Source organism: Rhipicephalus sanguineus, unplaced genomic scaffold (genome assembly GCF_013339695.2).
Source record: "Rhipicephalus sanguineus isolate Rsan-2018 unplaced genomic scaffold, BIME_Rsan_1.4 Seq782, whole genome shotgun sequence".
Classification (NCBI taxonomy): Eukaryota; Metazoa; Arthropoda; class Arachnida; order Ixodida; family Ixodidae; genus Rhipicephalus; species Rhipicephalus sanguineus.
Window position 1 is genome coordinate 27,201 of NW_023615978.1, and position 18,417 is coordinate 45,617.

The 18,417-nt window shown below is 48.1% G+C and overlaps 1 pseudogene; it reads right to left on the minus strand.

Annotated features, from left to right (window-relative positions):
* LOC119378326 (egalitarian protein homolog) overlaps nucleotides 1–18,417 on the minus strand; it is a 51,325-nt pseudogene that overhangs the window by 16,128 nt on the left and 16,780 nt on the right.

Here is an 18,417-nt window from a genome sequence, read left to right on the forward strand (position 1 = left end):
AAACCTGTTGGATCGTGGCATTGAGGTGTTGCACTCTGCTTCCCTCATTTTAGCTTGCGTTGCACAAATTAAGAAAAGCAACCTTCGTTCCCTTAAATTTGGCGTCTCAGTCGCCGCCGATGTCTTCGATAGCCATACTGAACATCGTACCACGTGAGCGATGTGCCCGCAGCTCCCTTCCCATTGGCCTACTGCACCGTTCTGTTGAGAATGTTTTGAGTGTATGCAGAGGGAGTGATGTAACCCCGGCTGGTCGTCTTCTGCACATCGCCTTCACCGCTGGCCAGGAATGCGGTCGAGACACCTCGGGCAATGGACACGCCTGCGACCTGCACAGCTGCCTTCAAGTTGGCGCCCTCGTGACTGCTGCTCGCAACCAGAAGACATGGAGGTACAAACGACGCTTTCTCGCGTCGACCGCCACATTGCCGTTGCGGGTCCGGGACTGAGGTCAAGTCGTCAAGCCACAGAACAAAAAAAGACCTGCTGGTGTGAATCGTAAAATCTTAGGTCCAATCAGCAGCTTACCATGTCTTTTTACTGTCCATGTGTATTATGAAACACAGCGCACGTATACAACCAGGGCACAGAAAAGGGAACACACAACAGCGCTGGCTTATTACAGCATGTTTTTCTCGCATATATACTACAGGGAATCAGCCACTTCAATGCACAAGTGAAAAGCAGATAAACACTTCCCATCAACTTGGAAACCCCGATCGTAAGAATTGTAACTGTTTATTAAATAGCATAATAGACGGCTGTTACATATGAATAATGGCACGCATGACGCCGTTCGGCTGGGCGCAAGCTCGAGGCTACCTGTGATAAGATCGGTGCAGCCACTATGCTGACTGCCTGCATGCCTGTCCACGTGTCTATGATGTAACGCCCTAGTGAAGGCTATAAAAAGCCGGCAGCTATCTGTATTATCAGTCTTATGTCTTATGTTTCGATCCTTGTACTGAGACGCCCCTGATGCGTCAAATAAAGCAGTAAGCCCCCTGCTATCAAGTTCGCCTGGTTCCGTCTTTCTTTGTCAAGATACAACAATGGCGACGAGGGTGGGACTTTGCGGTGACTATCATGTGACTGTAAACCCGCACCTGAAGATAGATCACTATCCGCTTCCCTTGCCTGAAGATATTTTTGCGACTGTAGCAGGAGGTACAGTTTTCACTGTTTTGGATTTATCAAAAGCATATCTGCAACTCGAGCTAGATGAAAGGTCGCAAGAATTCTTACAGTGAACACGCACCTCGGCTTGTTTCGATTCAGACGTTTTCCGTACGGCGTGGCAAGTGCCCCTGCGTTGTTTCAGTCGGTCATGGACCAAATCCTAAAAGGAATTCCGGGGACCGCGTGCTACCTGGACGACGTTCTGATTGCAGGCAAAACTCGAGAAGAATGCGCAGAAAACACTGAGCGTGTTCTAGAGCAGCTTAAGAAGCATGGCATTCACGCAAATGCCGAAAAATGCAAATTTTTTCAGAGCAGCGTTAAGTATCTCGGGCATGAGATTAGTAGTGCAGGACTGAAGCTGACAAAAGAAAAGGTTGAGGCCGTATTGAAAGCGCCCGGACCTAAGAACGTAGGCGAGCTACGCGCTTTCTTAGGACTTTTGAACTTTTACGCTAAGTTCTTGCCGCGTCTGGCCGAAACACTAGAGCCAATGCACAAACTGCTCAGGAAAGAAAATCAGTGGAATTGGTCCCAGGAATGCAAAGAAAGTTTTCAATGTTGCAAGAAACTTCTCTGTAGTGACGCGGTTCTCGAGCTGTGCGATGCAGCAAAACCGCTGAAGCTAACATGTGACGCGTCAGTGCATGGCGTAGCTGCCGTTATCTCTCATGTGGTCAGTGGGGAAGACAGACCGGTGGCGTACGCTTCTCGAACGCTAAATGCAGCTGAAAGGAACTACGCCCACATTGAAAGAGAAGCGCTTGCAATCGTGTTCGGCATTCAGAAGTTTCATAAATATCTGTATGGCAGACAGTTTACTATCGTGATGGAGCATCAGCCACTCACCTATATTTTCGACCCAAGAAACATGCGAGTTCCGTTGCAGCAGCAAGGATCCACCGCTGGTCTAATCTGCTTGCCAGTTATCAGTATACGATTGAGTACCGGAAGGGTGGCTCGAGTGGAAATGCAGACGGGCTGTCTAGGTTACCGTTGCCGCGGGTGCCTACTGAGGAAGCTGTGAACTATTTTTCGCCCATTCCAGAGTTACCGCTGACGGCTAAAGAAGTAGCGAAAGAAACAGATAAAGACAGAGAGCTGAGAATGGTGCGTGAAATGACAAGGCACGGGTGGCCAAAAGCAGTCGACAAAACTCTAGAGCCATATTTTATCAGACGGTATGAACTTTCATTAGATATGGACTGTCTTCTTTGGAATAACCGTGTAGTGATCCCCAGTTCATTGCGACAGAGCGTCTTAGACTTGTTGCATGAAGAGCATCCTGGAATTACCAAATGAAGATGCTTGCTCGCGGAATTGTGTGGTGGCCTAACATTGACAAAGACCTTGAGGAGTGTGTAAAAGAATGCGAAATTTGACAGCGTGCAAGCTTCAGTTCCAGCCGCACCATTGCAGCAATGGATGTGGTGTTCCAACAACTGGGAGCGCGTACACATGGACTTCGCGGGAAAAGATGGCAAATCCTTTCTGGTCATGGTTGACTCGCATTCTAAGTGGTGGAAGTCAAACTAATGTCCAGTACAACTGCGCAGAAAACAGTTGAAGTTGTCCGTTCTGTGTTCGCCTCTTATCGTCTGCCAGTTGAAGTGGTGACGGACAATGGTACCAGGTTTGCAGGCTCCGTTTCAGGAATTCCTTCGCAAAAATGGAGTAAGCATACATACTTCACTCGCTAATGAAAAAATAAGGACTCATGCAGTTAAGTGTTCTGGATTAACCATTTCGGTGAATATTTTCGACGCTAGCAAATAAACAGAATACCGAATCAATACAATTGCACTTTATGATATAACACTCTAAATACATCTATGTGGTTATCAGCAGACATGGTAGACAAAAAACGCGTGATGTAGAGCAGTGCCTCAATGCCAAAGAGCCACACTGTCCCTAATGCATTTCCCTCTTTTCTTCTCGATCGATGTATTGATCCTCCCCCTTTCTCTCCGCAAGCTTTCTGCACCTCACCTGGTTTTGCACTACCTCCATGATCGGCGCACCGATCACGCAAGCAGTGGAAAGCGACGATGTCATCATCACATGTGACATCACGATATATGACACCATGATCACACACAAGTTTTGACGATCTATGACGTGATGATGACACCATCACATGATGATTTTTTCGCATGAATCAATTGACGACGGTCAATTTTCGTGTTTGATGAAGCACTAAGGCTTTTGCATTAATATTGCGTATTGAACGTTAACAGCCTGGCCGTTAACAACCTGGCCTTACTACCAAACTGCCTCCACCATGTCACCTCTGTGGCGTGCACGAAACAGCTTTGCTTATTATCCACTTCACAGAGTGGAATGGCTCCTAAACTTTTAAAAATTGTTATTGTGATAGCAATTATATGGACACTCTTGATGGGTTTTTGCTGCCGTAATTTCCATATAAAGTCCAAATTGATAAAATCACCCGCGCATTCTAGTCGCGGGTAAAAGCTCGTGAGCGCTGGTGACCATAGGTCGGCAAACTCACTCATGAGTCGACTCATTCAGACTCACTCAGACTCAGATCGAGCCGCGGGTCTGAGTCTGGGAGTCAGGCTCAGTAATATTTCGTGAGTCTGAGTCCGAGTGAGTCCGGTTGAGAAAAATTTCAGTGAGTCTGAGTCCGACTTCGGAATACTTAAAAGACCAATGTATCCAATTTTTGGATCTGCAGCTGCAGTTTTCGTCTAAGCATGTGTGTTGGTGCTACGCCCTAGGTCTGTGAAACCTCTGCTAAACTATAAATCGGGTCACACAAAACTGGTAAAAAATACCATTGCACTCTCATGTTTACCTCTGCACTGAAGAAAACCTGCACGCATTTGGTTGAAAGCAGTTTTTCTGCGCAGGTGAAAAAACTTCGACAGGCAGGCTTTCCACGGGACGTATTATTAAAGGTCTGCGAAAAGTTGATTAAGAAAATAAAGAGAGTCCTGGTGATGGTCGCGACTTGGATGAGAAGGCGCAGAATAAGAAATTTGCTGTTCTGCCATATGTTCACGGTTTTACCCACCGCCTAAAGAAGGTTGCGTCAAGATATGACGTCCAAGTGGTTATATCTGCCAGGAACAAGTTGTCGACTTTATGCGCCCAAAGTAGACAGACGAATCGCAAATCAGCAAAATGTTCGGCAAGGTACATGTAATGTTAGTCATGTTAATAATTTGTATCTTGTATCACTGGTGTTTTATTCCATACCCTTGACATGCAGAACTTTACGTGGGACAAACAGGTCGCTGCCTTAATGTTAGACTTCGAGAACATTTATTTCTCTGAAAGGCCACTCCGGTCTTCATCTAGCAGCCCACTGTAAGAAATGCGGCTGCACTCCGCTCTTTGGTGATACCTCTGTTGTTCCGGCAAGAACCAAAGAGCGCGGAACTAATTGAGGCGCGCATATTCAAAGAATTCTGATTCCTCGGTCAGTGTTCCATCTGTCACCATACATGATAAAGAGTTAAGTTATCTTGGTTTTGTATGACGGGCGTGCCTTGCCTGATGTGGCCAATGTTTTTGTTGATTTGGTCCCTCGTGCCTTTTGTCTCCTTTTTTTTGCCCTCTCTCGCTTTTCCTGCCCTTATATTGCCTCGTTCTGCAATAAAACTTCAGTGATAGTCTGCGCTTGTTTGTCTTTCTCGCCCTTGTGTTTCTGTCCGTTTTTTGCGCAGTTACATTAAGATGGATCATTACCAACTAGCCCAACTTACCACTTTTCTGAACTTCATAGCCACCGCTGCGCCGCTGTTTTTCTATGTTTGTTGATAGGTGGCAGCACATGCAAGCGATTTGCTTGTTGACCGGTCTGAGAGCAAGATGTTCTCCGCACCCGACGTCCCTAATTGAAAACGTGCTGACGCGGAGTGGTCGAAGTCGTTCGGCGGAGAAATTGCTTTCAGTAGCTGATGTTGAAAAAACCATCTTGACGACAAGGATTTCACTGGACGTAGTACTGTGAAAGCACCGAGAGTGACAGCGACGATGAACGATCAGCTGCTAACTCACGAGGAGCGAGCTGCATTCACGTCCCTTCGTGCGTAATGTTCTTTCACGCTCGTAAGTCACTTGATTGTATTTAATGTATATATCCTTGAGCGATATAAAAAAAAGCATAGTTCCTATTGTGCACTGCATGTATCACATTATTGTGGATTATGGAGCGCCGAATGCCGCCAACCAATCGAGCTCGAACAGCGAAGCGAAATGGTTAGAGCGATGGAACGTGCAGTCACGGCCACAATCCACGCCTCTCGGCTAAGTTCTTCGACGTTGCGAAAGCAACGTGTTATTCTTTTCGATATTCATGTTTGGTCATGGTGACGAACCTGCAACATGCGAGTGACGTGAATTGCACACGCTAGAGTCTTGGACTGGCTGTGACACAAGCCTACTGAATGGATGTTAAAGCTCTGTTCGTTGAAGACGTAATACCGCGTTCCCGACTGCGCAAGTAATGACGACGGCGCATTATGTTTGCAAACCATAACCACGTTAAACGTGCGGTCCCGTGCTGCAGCGATGACGCTACTCGCTGGCGGCCTACTACTGCGGCAAATCCGTCAGGCAGGCTCGGTACGTACTACCTCGGAGTGCCGTTCATCTCATACGTCAATTCTAGTTCATGCAGTTTTATGTAGCACGCACAGGATTTCGCAAAGCATCGTTATGCACGGTAACGGAGCTGAAATGTAACCTTTCACACCGCAGCAAATAATTAGGTGGCGAGTACTTAGCACTTTCCATGGTTTGGGAAAGTATTTTAGTCTCATATCCATTTCAGCACAGCTCATGACTTCATACTTCATCTGGTGAAAGTGGCTCGGGCCGTACGTCCGCACGTCCTATCTGTTCCTATGCTAACTAACGGTTGACCCTCCTCCTGGCGCCATCTTGAAAAGCACGGTGCGCCACCTATAGTTCGTGGGCATTGCGAATATTAAAACGCAATTGCGGCTGCTCCAACCAGGAGGCATGCTTTTATTAACGAGATGACATTTTTAAAAAGCAACCAAAAATTCGAATTAGAACCCTAGCACTCATGAGCTCGAAAGAGCAGGGCCTTTTAAAGGGTGTTTACGTCAGAGTGATTACAAACTCGGATGTGCTGGTGTAAGAAATTACGAAAAAGCTCTTCCGGATGAAGATCCATGGATAAGTATACCTTAGGAAGAGTGTCAATGCGTTCCCACCGTTCACGTGCTCTTCCATAGACGCGAAGCACGGAAAATTCGATATTTTTCATATATCTATTGCTAGCGATCCCAGATTTCATTCCGCGATGTCCAGAAACAGAAGTGATGGACATTTTAGCGGCATGCATGTAGTTATTACTGAACATTGTTTTCCTTCCGTGCCGTGCGACGCTTGAAACGAGCTATCAGCAGCGTTTCTGGAACAGACGACGTCCGCCGATGAATCGCCGCCACACTGTCTCGCTGCCGATAGGCCTAGATGTCCCGAGCCTCTGCGGAGAGTGTGTTTTGCTGTCAAGCCGACTTGCAGAACAGAGCTGCGTGCATGGCATCGTGGATTACTCGGGATTCACACGCAAGCGCTTTTTATTCAGCGGAATAATTCTTGATCCGTGGCTGCCACTTTGGCGGCCCCAAAATAGAACTGAATATGTTCCGACGTGCCGGTGCGATTGCCGGCGATAGACGCCCCCAAACCCGAGATTCTGGCTCAGTTTGGTGCATTTTCGTCGATATTATCAGGATGGAGCAGTAAATCCCATTTGGCACACTTTGGCGCAGTTGGCGCAGGAGTGGAATCACTGGCAGTGCTTCCCACAACGAAGCGGAATTGCATACACTACACCAACTGTGCAATTTTGAAAAGAAGCGCGGTGTTTCGTCACCACCTCTGTTGGGTTGATTTAGCTACACAAAGAGGCTAACTTTCGTGGGGCCGAAATATTGTTGAAACCTGCAATTTCCGAGCAATTCTTTTGAGGTTATGTGCCACCTTGTGAATATGGAATAGCCACTTCTTCTTTGTTTATTGGCTGTGACTGCAGTGGCTGCACGAGTTTTTTGAGAAGCACTTCTGCACGAAACTTGAAGATGCTCGGATAGCCCACTAGAGATAAGCATTGTGATTTTGAAGCTGCACTGCCTCCTTCATTAGATGGGAAGATGGCTTTGACAAGGCATTCCTAAACAAAACAAGCCTCCTACTTTTCACCAATTTGGAGTGTGCTGACTGAAAGGCAGTACAGTCGAACCCGGGTATATCGAACTCGCCAAAAAACGTTTATAGTTCGATATATGGCATAATTCGATAGGCCCGCTATAGGATTTGACACAAAGGCACATAACAATAAAAAGTACTTTATTATATGGTGGCTTACTTGCGTGCCCTACTTTGGAACAAAATAGTCCTGGATTTTCTTCTGTGTCAACGCCTTCGCTGCCTGCGACAGCACACACGCACTCCTCCGTTGTCCAACGAGTCGGAGCAGCTGAGGCTGCAACCTTCCACATTCACGCAATAGCGCCGGACCAACGCAAGTGCACTAATCACTTCGGAGATGTAGGCAATGGGCCATCGTCAATTTCCTTATTGTTGTCGCTTTGGCCCGTGGTCGGACGACGCTGCAACGTAGTCCTCATCTTTGCTCACCCATGATGGCGACATCATCGCCCGCACTGACGAACTCGTCGAATGTCGATCCGTCGATAGCTCCCGGGAACTCTGCCAGCTCGCTCCAAACTTCGGTGGAAACACCTGCGGTGTTTTCAGTGCTGTCATCGGAATTTGGGGTGTCATCACCGGGCATACGGAAGCCGGCACGCCTAAAGCAGTTCTGGATCGTCTCCTTCGTGACATCTGTCCACGATCTACTCAACATAGAAAGAGCTCCGAGCAAGTCGATCTTAAGCTCCCTGCCGACACGAAGGTTCACAGAGCACCAACAGGCAACACCACCAGCACGGACCACGCTGAATGAGGACTCGAGGAAAACAGGCACAGCAGGCACACAAGCATAAAGAAAGAAAAAAATGGCGCTCACTTCTACCGCCTCTGTACCTCGGAGAAAGCACGACGGCCCTGATTGGCTGTAAGCGCTGCGAGCGGGCCAGGATCATTTCTTGCAGGGGGTGTTCACACGTGCACAACCGGGTCTAAACCACTTTTTCTAGGGTGGCGCCAGCAGTTTTCCCCGCCACCCGCGAGGGAAAGCCAACTTGCTGGGGCACTTTTGAGGCACATGGAGTTTGATATATCGGTTGTCGTTGCTATTTTCGTTCGATTTAACAGTAACTTTTGCTATATATTCTCAATGTAAATTTACCGTGTTTAGAAATTGTTCGATATACGGGATAATTTGATGTAAACGGGTTCGATATAGTCGGGCTCGACTGTAGTGGTTTTTCCACCCAGCACACATGCTCATCACCAAAATTTAACATCAGGTCAAAAACCCAATTTTCCATCAACCGGAAGTGCGTGGTGATGTGTATGTTGAGCCCTAAAAGGCTAAATGGAACTCAAAAAGCCCTAACTTATCTGTTCAAGGAAGCATTCTTTTGCTGAATCATAACAGCCTCAATGCTTTACAAGTGAACCATGCTAATTGAGAAGGAGTAAACACACCTTGGTGATGACACGTACTCCTCGCAGCATGTCGCCCAGGGTCTGGTCTTGCTCACGTGCCGAGTTGACACCAGCCATCTTGTGGTCCATGGCCGAGTTGTCGGCCACTGCCTTGAGGATATGCGATTTAGCCTCTGCTGGATGCTGCCACGTGATGGGTGGCGGCAGGTTCCGGTTGTGTCCTCTCGATCAGTGTCACCACACTGGCCTGAATCTGCATTGAACCAGTGATCACTCTAGGGCAAGTATCAATGAATGACGCGCATGGTTGGCTTGGCTGGACTCAGGCTATGAAAGATGCCATAGTGGAGGAACCACCTGGGTTTCTTCAACAAGCATTGCACAGGCCTCTAGCAATTTGCCTCCATCGAAATGCGACCGCCGCATCTCAGCACCATAAGCACCGAGCCACTGTGGCAGCCCTTACAAAAATAAATTAAAATAAATGTGCACACCTAAAGATTGGAAAAGGGTTCAGAAAGGGAAAGAAAATGATGGCTTCAAGGTATGAGGCCATGGAAAACGCAAATTTTTTTCAAAATGTAATTTTCTGTGTTTGGTCTTGTTAAATGCGCTCTTTACGCACATCCTTTTGCTTAATAAAGTTTCTGTCTACACAGCTTCTTTCGAAAGATACAAGCAAAAATGTTAGACCACCCATCATCTACGAAATCAAAACTGAAAGTGCCAGTTTTGTGTGCACCATAAGATTAGCTGGATATTGCCACGCGTGCTTCTTTTCGTCATTCTTATGTAACCAGTCCGTTGCACACGTAGCCGCCACTTGCGCAAGCCGCGCCCTAATGTCTGGGAACCTTCCAGATTAATCTTATAGGCTTGAGCCAGGTGCGTAGCTAAGAGGGCGGGGTCAAACCGAAAATTTTCAATTTTGCTTACGTATATATTGTCGCGGGTTATAAAACACGGGGGCTTTATTAGAAAGGCGTACAGCGTGTCGTACTCCAAGATAGCGCTGAAGGCGTGCAGCCGCCAAGAACGTCTTCTTTTTCAGTCTTTCCCGCTGCGCCTCTCGAGCGCACCGGTTGTCTTCCTTGTCGTCGCCAGCGTATAGACAGACACAAATATGGACGCAGCATTACCCTCCCCCCGAGCGCATTGTCTCGATGCTCACGAAGTAGCAGTCATGCGCAGTTAGCGAGTGGGCGGTCACATCACTCAGAAAGTACGGCTTCATGCGTACCACGTGCACTGTCTCAGGCAGATGCTGGCGGCGCTTTGAACAAGAAGAGCCGTCAGCGACGACTTCGTATGTGACGTCGCTAAGGTGGCGCAGAACCTTGTAGGGTCCGAAGTATCGGCGCAGAAGTTTCTCCGAGAGGCCTCGCCGTCGTACAGGGAACCAAACCCAGACTCTTTCCCCGGGCTTAAAGGTGACGAATTGATGGCGGAGATTGTACCGTTGCGTCAAGTTCTTGCTGGCTAGTTATTCTGACGCGGGCAAGCTGTCTTGCTTCCTCGGCGCGCTCAGTGAAATCTGCAGCGTCCGTTCTGAATCACAGTCATGAGGCAGCATAGGATCAAGCATCGTAGTCGTCTGCCGTGAATCAGTGCAAACGGTGTCATTTTTGTTGTTTGTTGGCGTGCCGTATTATACTCGAATGTGACGTACGGCAAAATCCTGTCCCATTCTTGTGTTCCACGTCAACGTACATGCAAAGCATGTCGGCGATAGTCTTGTTCAGTCGTTCGTAAGTCCATTTGTTTGTGGGTGATAAGCTGTCGTCTTCCTATGCGCTGTACCACTGAGCGTAAGCACAGTGCACAACAGCTCGGCTGTAAACGCGGTACCTTTGTCTGTTATCACGACCGCGGGAGCACCATGTCTCAGCACGATGTTCTCAATGAAGAACCGGGCCGCTTCAGCTGCAGTGCCGCTCGGAATCGCCTTGGTCTCGGCGTATCGGGTGAGGTAGTCCGTCGCCACTATAACCCATTTGTTACCGCTCTCCGATGTTGGAAATGGGCCCAAAAGGTCCATGCCAATTTGAGCGAACGGAGTTTCCGGTACTGGAACGGGATGTAATAGCCCAGCGGGTTTGACCGGTGGTACCTTGCGCCGCTGACAGTCAATGCATGTTCGCACTTAATGCTTCACCTCCACTGCTATTCTTGGCCAGTAGTATTTTTCTTGATACGTGTCAATGTTCTGTGAAACCGAGGTGGCCCGACGTGGCTTCGTCATGACAGGCTTGCAAAATTTCTTTGCGGAGGCTTTCCGGAACTACCAGCAGATAGCTTTTGCCTGTTGATGAGAAATTCTTTTTATAGAGAATCCGTTATGCAAGTAGAATGCTGATAAATTTCTCGAAAACACTTTCGGCGCATTCGTGGCTCGTCCATTCAAGAAGTCGATTAGTGAGTTGAGCTCCGGATCGTCTTGCTGTTGCCGGGAGATGACAGCCGCATCGACAACTCCTAAAAAGCCTGCGCATTCATCATCCTCTGGGCTCGGTGGTTTAATCGGTGATTTGACAGGCAATCGGCATCTAAGTGCTGCCTTCCCGACTTGTAGACTACGGTCATGTCGTACTCTTGAAGCCGTAAGCTCCAGCGTGCCAAACGTCCAGACGGGTCTTTCATGTTGGTCAACCAACACAGGGTGTGGTGGTCGCTTACCACTTGGAAAGCGCGGCCATATAAATACGGGCGAAACTTTGCAACTGCCAAACGACAGCCAGACATTCCTTTCAGTTGTTGAGTAGTTGGACTCAGCACGGGACAAGGTTCTGCTAGCGTAGGCAACTACTCTCTCGTGCCCCCGTTTTATACCCCGCACCTCCACCAGTGTGCGGGTTATAAAACACGGGGCTTTATTCAGAAAGGCGTACGGCGTGTCGTACTCCAAGATAGCGCTGAAGGCGTGCAGCCGCCAAGACGTCTTCTTTTTCAGTCTTTCCCGCTGCGCCTCTCGAGCGCACCGGTTGTCTTCCTTGTCATCGCCAGCGTATAGACAGACACAAATATGGATGCGGCAATATATACATGCATACATACAAACACACACACGAACATACATGAATATGGCTGAACCCCCCCCCCCCCCCCCCTTGAAAAAATATTATTTCTGGCTACGCCTCTGGCTTGAGCGCGGCAAACGCGAACAGTTGAGATATTCTCGAACTAACGCGGGCCACCAACGATAAGACTCGAACGTCGATGTCGCATGTATAAAAGCCGACGCCTTACCACAGAGCAGATTATCGACGGCCGATGCTCTGTTCGCCGCTATCAGTGTGCAGTGTGTATTGCTGTAGTTTGACTGTTTCCCAGCCACAAGTTCGGCGAAATAGAGTTCATCTTGGACCGCCGACTGCTGCCTTCGTTGACATCACAACCCCGTTACAGTATATTCAGCCGAGAAGGCTGGCTGAAATAATGAAAGATGAGAAGCTGCAAAAGTATTAACTGTGGCCTAGCACCGGCAGAACAGACCGCAAATTAGGGGGTGCCCCAACAACCCGTCCCCCGAGGAGCTTCTGCAGCCATCTCCCTTGTGGAGATAGGTTTAGCACGAAGCTTACCCTACGAGGCGACCGTGAAGGGACGCGACGTTCTCCACTGCCGAGCGAACAAAGACGCTACGGCCGGGTTCGTCGACTCCGGCACGGCGCAGAAAAGGCACTCGAGGCAGGATGTCAACAAACAAGGGTTTATTAACCCAAGATGCAGCACAGTACGACAGTCACGAGCTTGCAGGCCGTAAAGGGAATCTGCAAGACCGACCGAGTACGCTTGCCAGCGGCGCTACGACTACCACAAAGGGCAGCAGCACGGACAGAAGCCGCCTGCCAGAGCAGCGCGTCAACCTCTCGTGCCAGCCTGAGTGCGTCTCACGCGGGCAAGCCCGCGCCAGACAGAAGCGAGCTCAAGGGGGAAGGGGGTTGTCACTGGCGGCCAATGAGGACGGGCGTGCGCAGTGACGTAAGCTAGCTTGGTGGCGTGAGCATGTGAGCATGTCGAGGCATGCCCGGACGCGTGCCCGCGCACCGGGAAGCCGACACATGGCTCGCACAAACCAAAGAGGCCTGGCGCTGCCCGCCGTGGTCGCCATACTGCCGATTAACGGCGGTCCCCGGCGCTCGAGCCGCGCAGGGCCAACACGCGCGCTAGCTGGGACGAGGCGCCAAAGGGAGGGCGCGCGATTCCCACACCCTCACCAGAAGCCTGGGAGAGGCCCTTAAGAAGCACAAACTAGCACATACAGACCAGGCCAGCAAACTGGTCTGCTAGTGGGCGGCCCCTGGTCCAGCCTAACTCCCCATGCCCCACCCCATTTATTACAGTCGAACACAGGTATATCGAACTCGAGGGGATCGCGAATTAGTTCGATATATAAAAAATTTGAATAAAGAATACAGGCCCCACGACCTTACCAGTGGCAGATGATCACTACAATCACGCATTCAAGACGACAACTAATTCCACACACGATGCAACAGAATGTTTTATTTGCACGAAAAAAATTGCTTCTCTTGGCCTGCTTCTTCGTCTTCGAAATAAAGTTGAAGACGTTGGCCTTGATCTTATCGAGGCTGTCCAGGTGTGACAGCCTGGTTCCTTCCATGTTGCCGCAAAAACGGCGAATCGAGCCGAACGCTGGGCCACTTCAGCGGCGGAGTACCCGCGTGTAGATGCCGCCTCGTCCAGACGATCTTCGTCGCCACTTGAGCTGCCGGCCTGGGCATCCTGGGTCCCTGCGACCGCTGCTACAATGTCCTCGTCAGCGAGGCTCGCAACAGCCTGAACACTGCAGGCCGCTTCCTCAAAATCGTCCACAAACGCTTCGGGTGGAATGGCAGCCGGGAAGAAAGACGACAACTCGTGAATATGCGTCATCTATGCGCTTGTTTTCGCCGTCTTCACTGGTTTCCGCAAGTTCCGCCGTCACGAAGCCTGCCTTCCGGAAGCAGTTGGCCACAGTGTCCGTCTTCACGTCTCGCCAGGCGCCCGTCACCATTTGAATGGCACCAAACAGGTCAACCTTCAGCCCACCTTGAAGGACTTGATGATGCCCTGGTTGAGCAGTTGCAGCTTCGCTGTCGTGTTGGCCAGCAGAAACTTCAGCTCAATGTTTTCGAGCTCGCAGGGAGCACGCACGCAAAAGAGGAATGCGTTGGTATGCGACAACTCACGGAGGTGAACTCCGCCAACAAAGCGCTCGCGATCAGTCGCGATGGCGGCGATGGCTACCCGGCGCCGGGCTACCTGCGAGGGCAGCAGCGATGTACGAAAGGCGAGAGCTGTGGGTGGTTGAGCAAATACGAAAGGGGCGGGCTGTGATTGGCTGATCAAAACTCACAAAACAGCAACAAAAAAGAAAGAAAAGGCGAAAGGAGGAGGCCGCCAGCTCCTTCGTTCCTGCTCTCCGAGCCGACGGTAACGCGGAGAGCATAGGAAAAGAGAGAGAAAACAAAGAAACAAAAGGCCGTTCCACAAGTTGGAGAACGCGCCCAGCAGGAGTACAGTCCGAGTCCTCTCGCCCTTACGTCTTTCGAGCATTTCGGGTGTCGGCTGAGGCGCGGCCGCGAAAGTTGCGGGGCTCAGCGAGTGCCGAAGCGCGCCTTCCAGTCGCGCGGCGTTCGATATATCCGATGGTGGGTAAAAATACCGTTCAATATAGACGTGCGAATTTCTATACTTTTACAAAGGATTTTCAAGGGGATAATTTACGAGTTCGATATAGCCGAAAATTCGATATATGTGGGTTCATATATCCGTGTTCGACTGTATCAATAAAGTTTATTCCTCCTTCACTGAAAGTAAACCACACTTCGAAGAAAAAAAGACAAAAGAACGTGCTCAACGCCATGATGTGTGCTGACGAACAGATACATCTCTTTGCCCCACTTGTCATTCGCCTCCCTGTGTAGCTTGTAACGCGCTCGCTGGTACGAAAGGAAAGCACTTGAAGTGTGCGACAAACCCCTGTAACTCCACTTGTACTTGATGGATTCGAAACATTTTTGTGACAGTCGATTCGTGAGGCAATAGGCTCTTTTAATGAAGCCATTCAACAATTACTTAGAAAAGTGGTGCAGCGCCCCTTCAATGAAAGTACTCATGAGTATTACCACAGCATGCCGATAACAGGCATAAACACACGGACATTGCATACACAAACTTACACATAGACAAGCGCAAGCACGCATGTTTCAAAGAGGGTTTGTGTCACTTAGATTCTAGTATTTTGCTGGATGTTCTAGTATTTTTACATGATGCAGTACTCATAATGTAATTGCTGCAAACATGCACATTTTGCTCTCGCGTTATTGTGTTTTTCAAGCAGATCATTCAAAGTTAGTGCTCAACCTGACCACTGTCATCTCCTCCCACAGTCCTTTGTGTCACAGCACAGACAGCCTTCTCGTACAAAGAGCAGGCTTTGACATTGTAGATGGGCAAGCCTTTAGATAGAGGCCAAATGCCTCAGCTTGTCCAGATTATTTCTTTTATCTATCTCGTGCCCCCGCATTCCACGTGGCAAGCACTCTCCTGCAAACCACTTTCTTGTTGGCGTCCATTCGCTACGCGGCCACAAACTTGAAACAGGCATTTCAACGTTATGTCAACAACAATGAACATGCCTAACAACTGAAAATGTTCGTAGCTTGCCTGAAATCGATGGGTGTTCATGCGTAGGAATGCCGACAGGTCCTGCGGACTTTGCATCATGCGTGAGTAGGTGGCGGCTGAAGCGCGAGGTCAGGTGCCCATACAAGGCGTCCAGGCTGGCTGACCCACCCCGTGACCGCAGGAACGTCTCAAAGATGGACGTCAGTTGGTCACGCAATCCAGAGTCCAGGGGCGCCTCCTCTGCCACCTGGCAATAGGGACATTTGCTGTGCATTAATCTCATGTAATTATTAAGCCAGCACAAAACACAAAAGACACTGATGCCTGACTAATCTGTGCAACCCCAAAGCCAACAGCATACACATACATCTTTTAAATGCGCAAGCACTCCTATGCAGACTCAACGAGAAAACTCGCTGTCCATCACAGGAAAGAAATTTCACCAAAGAAATAACGTATAAAACAAAATTTTCTTAGTGGTGCTGGGCTTCAAAGCTACGCCCCCACACACAGAAGTCAAGTGTCTCGCCCACTGGGCTAAACACCCAAGTCTGCAGAGTGCCAATATATCTGGAACACATGAATGCATAGCACGAGCAGCAGAAGCAAAAGTATAAGGAGAGCATTTTCCATGAAATCCCTCTCTAGGAAAACATGTAAAGCTAACAAGGAGGCACATTCCAACTTAGTCAAAACTTATTCCCGAAAATGCCAAATACCACATGGGTTTTGCTGGTCGCGAGATGCATCAGGAGTTGGGCTGTTCCAAATGCTAACACTCCAAAACAAAAATTCAGGGCAGCGTGCTGAAGCTGCCCCGCAATAACATTCCAGGCTGCATTACAGTGAAAGTGCGGGAAATACAAGTGCATGATACTGCACATATTCGGGAAACAACACGTGCACTACTCACGTCAACACAGCATCACAGAGTAACGAAACAGCAGGTCATTAGTAGCAATAGCACAGATAATTGGGCTAGCTGGTACTCGTTAATTTTTAACAGAATATGGCAGGTGCACACTCGCACCTACGATTTATTGGGAGGGAAATCATACATATATATATATGTCACCTGATCCAGCTTGTCTTGTCAAGGGCAGAAAGCAAAAAAGCAAGATTTAAGATAAACAAGGGGTGAGAAAACAAGTGCCATAAGACACACCCTCAGAGTGCTGATGAGATGGGAAAATTCTACTTCTATTAATATGATGGAGAGGGCGTTTACACACTAATCATTAGTAGCACACATTTAGGCACCACTTAGACAATTCTGAAAGGAGAATCTGCATGGTGTATTTTATAACCTGCGGTATTGCAAATGAATATAAACTAATTTATTATGAAAATTAACATATACTATACAGTGACCAAAAAGAGAAAACCGACCATTCCCAAAAGAAACAAAAAAATATGAAAAGCGTGGCTAGTTATGAAAAGCGCATCATCTCCTAGAATGAGCATGGGGTGACCTGGAATGCGTAACTTGTACAATGAGTGAAAATGTTTTCTTCACTGTGCTTCCAAATGTGGACACGTAAGCAAAACGTGCACCACTGTTAGCGGTTCATCGCATTTATCACATGTTGGCTGCTGTTTTTGTTTTAATAGGCAATTATGGGTGGTTTGCGTGTCACCAATTCGAAGACGGCAAAGGATTAATTCGATAAAACATTCTTGGTGGTAACATGACTTTCGTTCACTTAGGAATGGCTTGATTAGTTAAAGTTTATTGTTGCCTATCATATTTCATTCCCGCTGCCATTTATATGTTAGCGCTGTATAATTTGCGTGCATACTATCCCCAACAGGAACATTTACTTTTGAGATACTAAAGTCTTTCGTTGCTGTTGCACACTAATTTCATTTCCGGGTACCCCAATGTGACACGAGTAATTTGTCCTTCACTTAGACGCAATAATGTGTGTAAAATGTTGCCAATGAATGGTTCGTATTGATAACGTGTATGAGGGCCTTCTATGTGCTCAAGGAATCCGTAAAAATGATTGTTTTCTCGTATTTAGCACTTTAAATCCTTTTTACTGCCATCCACAAGGCATAACACTCAGCCGTAAAAACTGAAACAAACTGTGGTAATCTGACTGTTCGTTCTCACGCACATTGGACCACACTGCTTCCGACATATCTAGCAGTCTTGAAACCATCAATATAAAATTCTTGTAAAGTGTGTTCACGTCTGTATTTTGTTTTTTAAGATGTGTCAATGAGAAGTTAAGAAATTCGGTAAAGTTGTTCAAAGGAGGCAATCTTCTTGGCCTTTTAATAACAGAAAGTGCATCTGTAGGGACGTTACACTCGCAACATTTTTCTTCGAACCCGAGCACGAGTGGTTTTACTACATATGGTTTGTAGTGCAATGGCGTAGTCTGTCACGGTAAGTGATAATGTTGCAGCATATGTGGTTTGGCAATGAACGAACTCTTAGGACATATGTAAGCATTAGCTGCGTTCTTCTGCCGTCCAGTGCCGGTTCATTGCTCTCAGAGTAGACACTGGGAAGCGGTGAGGTCCGGTAGGCACTGGTTGCCAAGCGCATCCCTTTGTTATGTACAGGGTCTAGCCTTTGAGGTAGGACTGTCTCGCTGCACCATAACTACATTACCATAATCTAATTTGCTACACACCAATTAACGATAGATGCGCATGAGGCACTTATGGTCAGCGCCCCAGCGCTTCCGCAACAGAACTGTAAGGATGTTGAGTGCCCTATTCGCTTTAACTTTTAGACTAGTAATGCGTGTTAGAAAGTTAAGTTTCTTATCAATATGACTTCTAAATGCTCATGCTCTTGTTTGACTGGTAATACTGTTTCATTCAGTTCAAGGATTGGAGGCTGCAAGAAAAAGAGGCTGCAAGCCTCTTTTCTTAGAATACACTACAGCAACAGTCTTGTCCCGGGAGAAATGGAAGCTGTTTTTCTCAGCACTGTTGAAATTTGGGCTTGTTGGTACATACTGACGATGATAAGTAGCGCTGAATGAATGGGGACACAAGAAGAGGACGCGC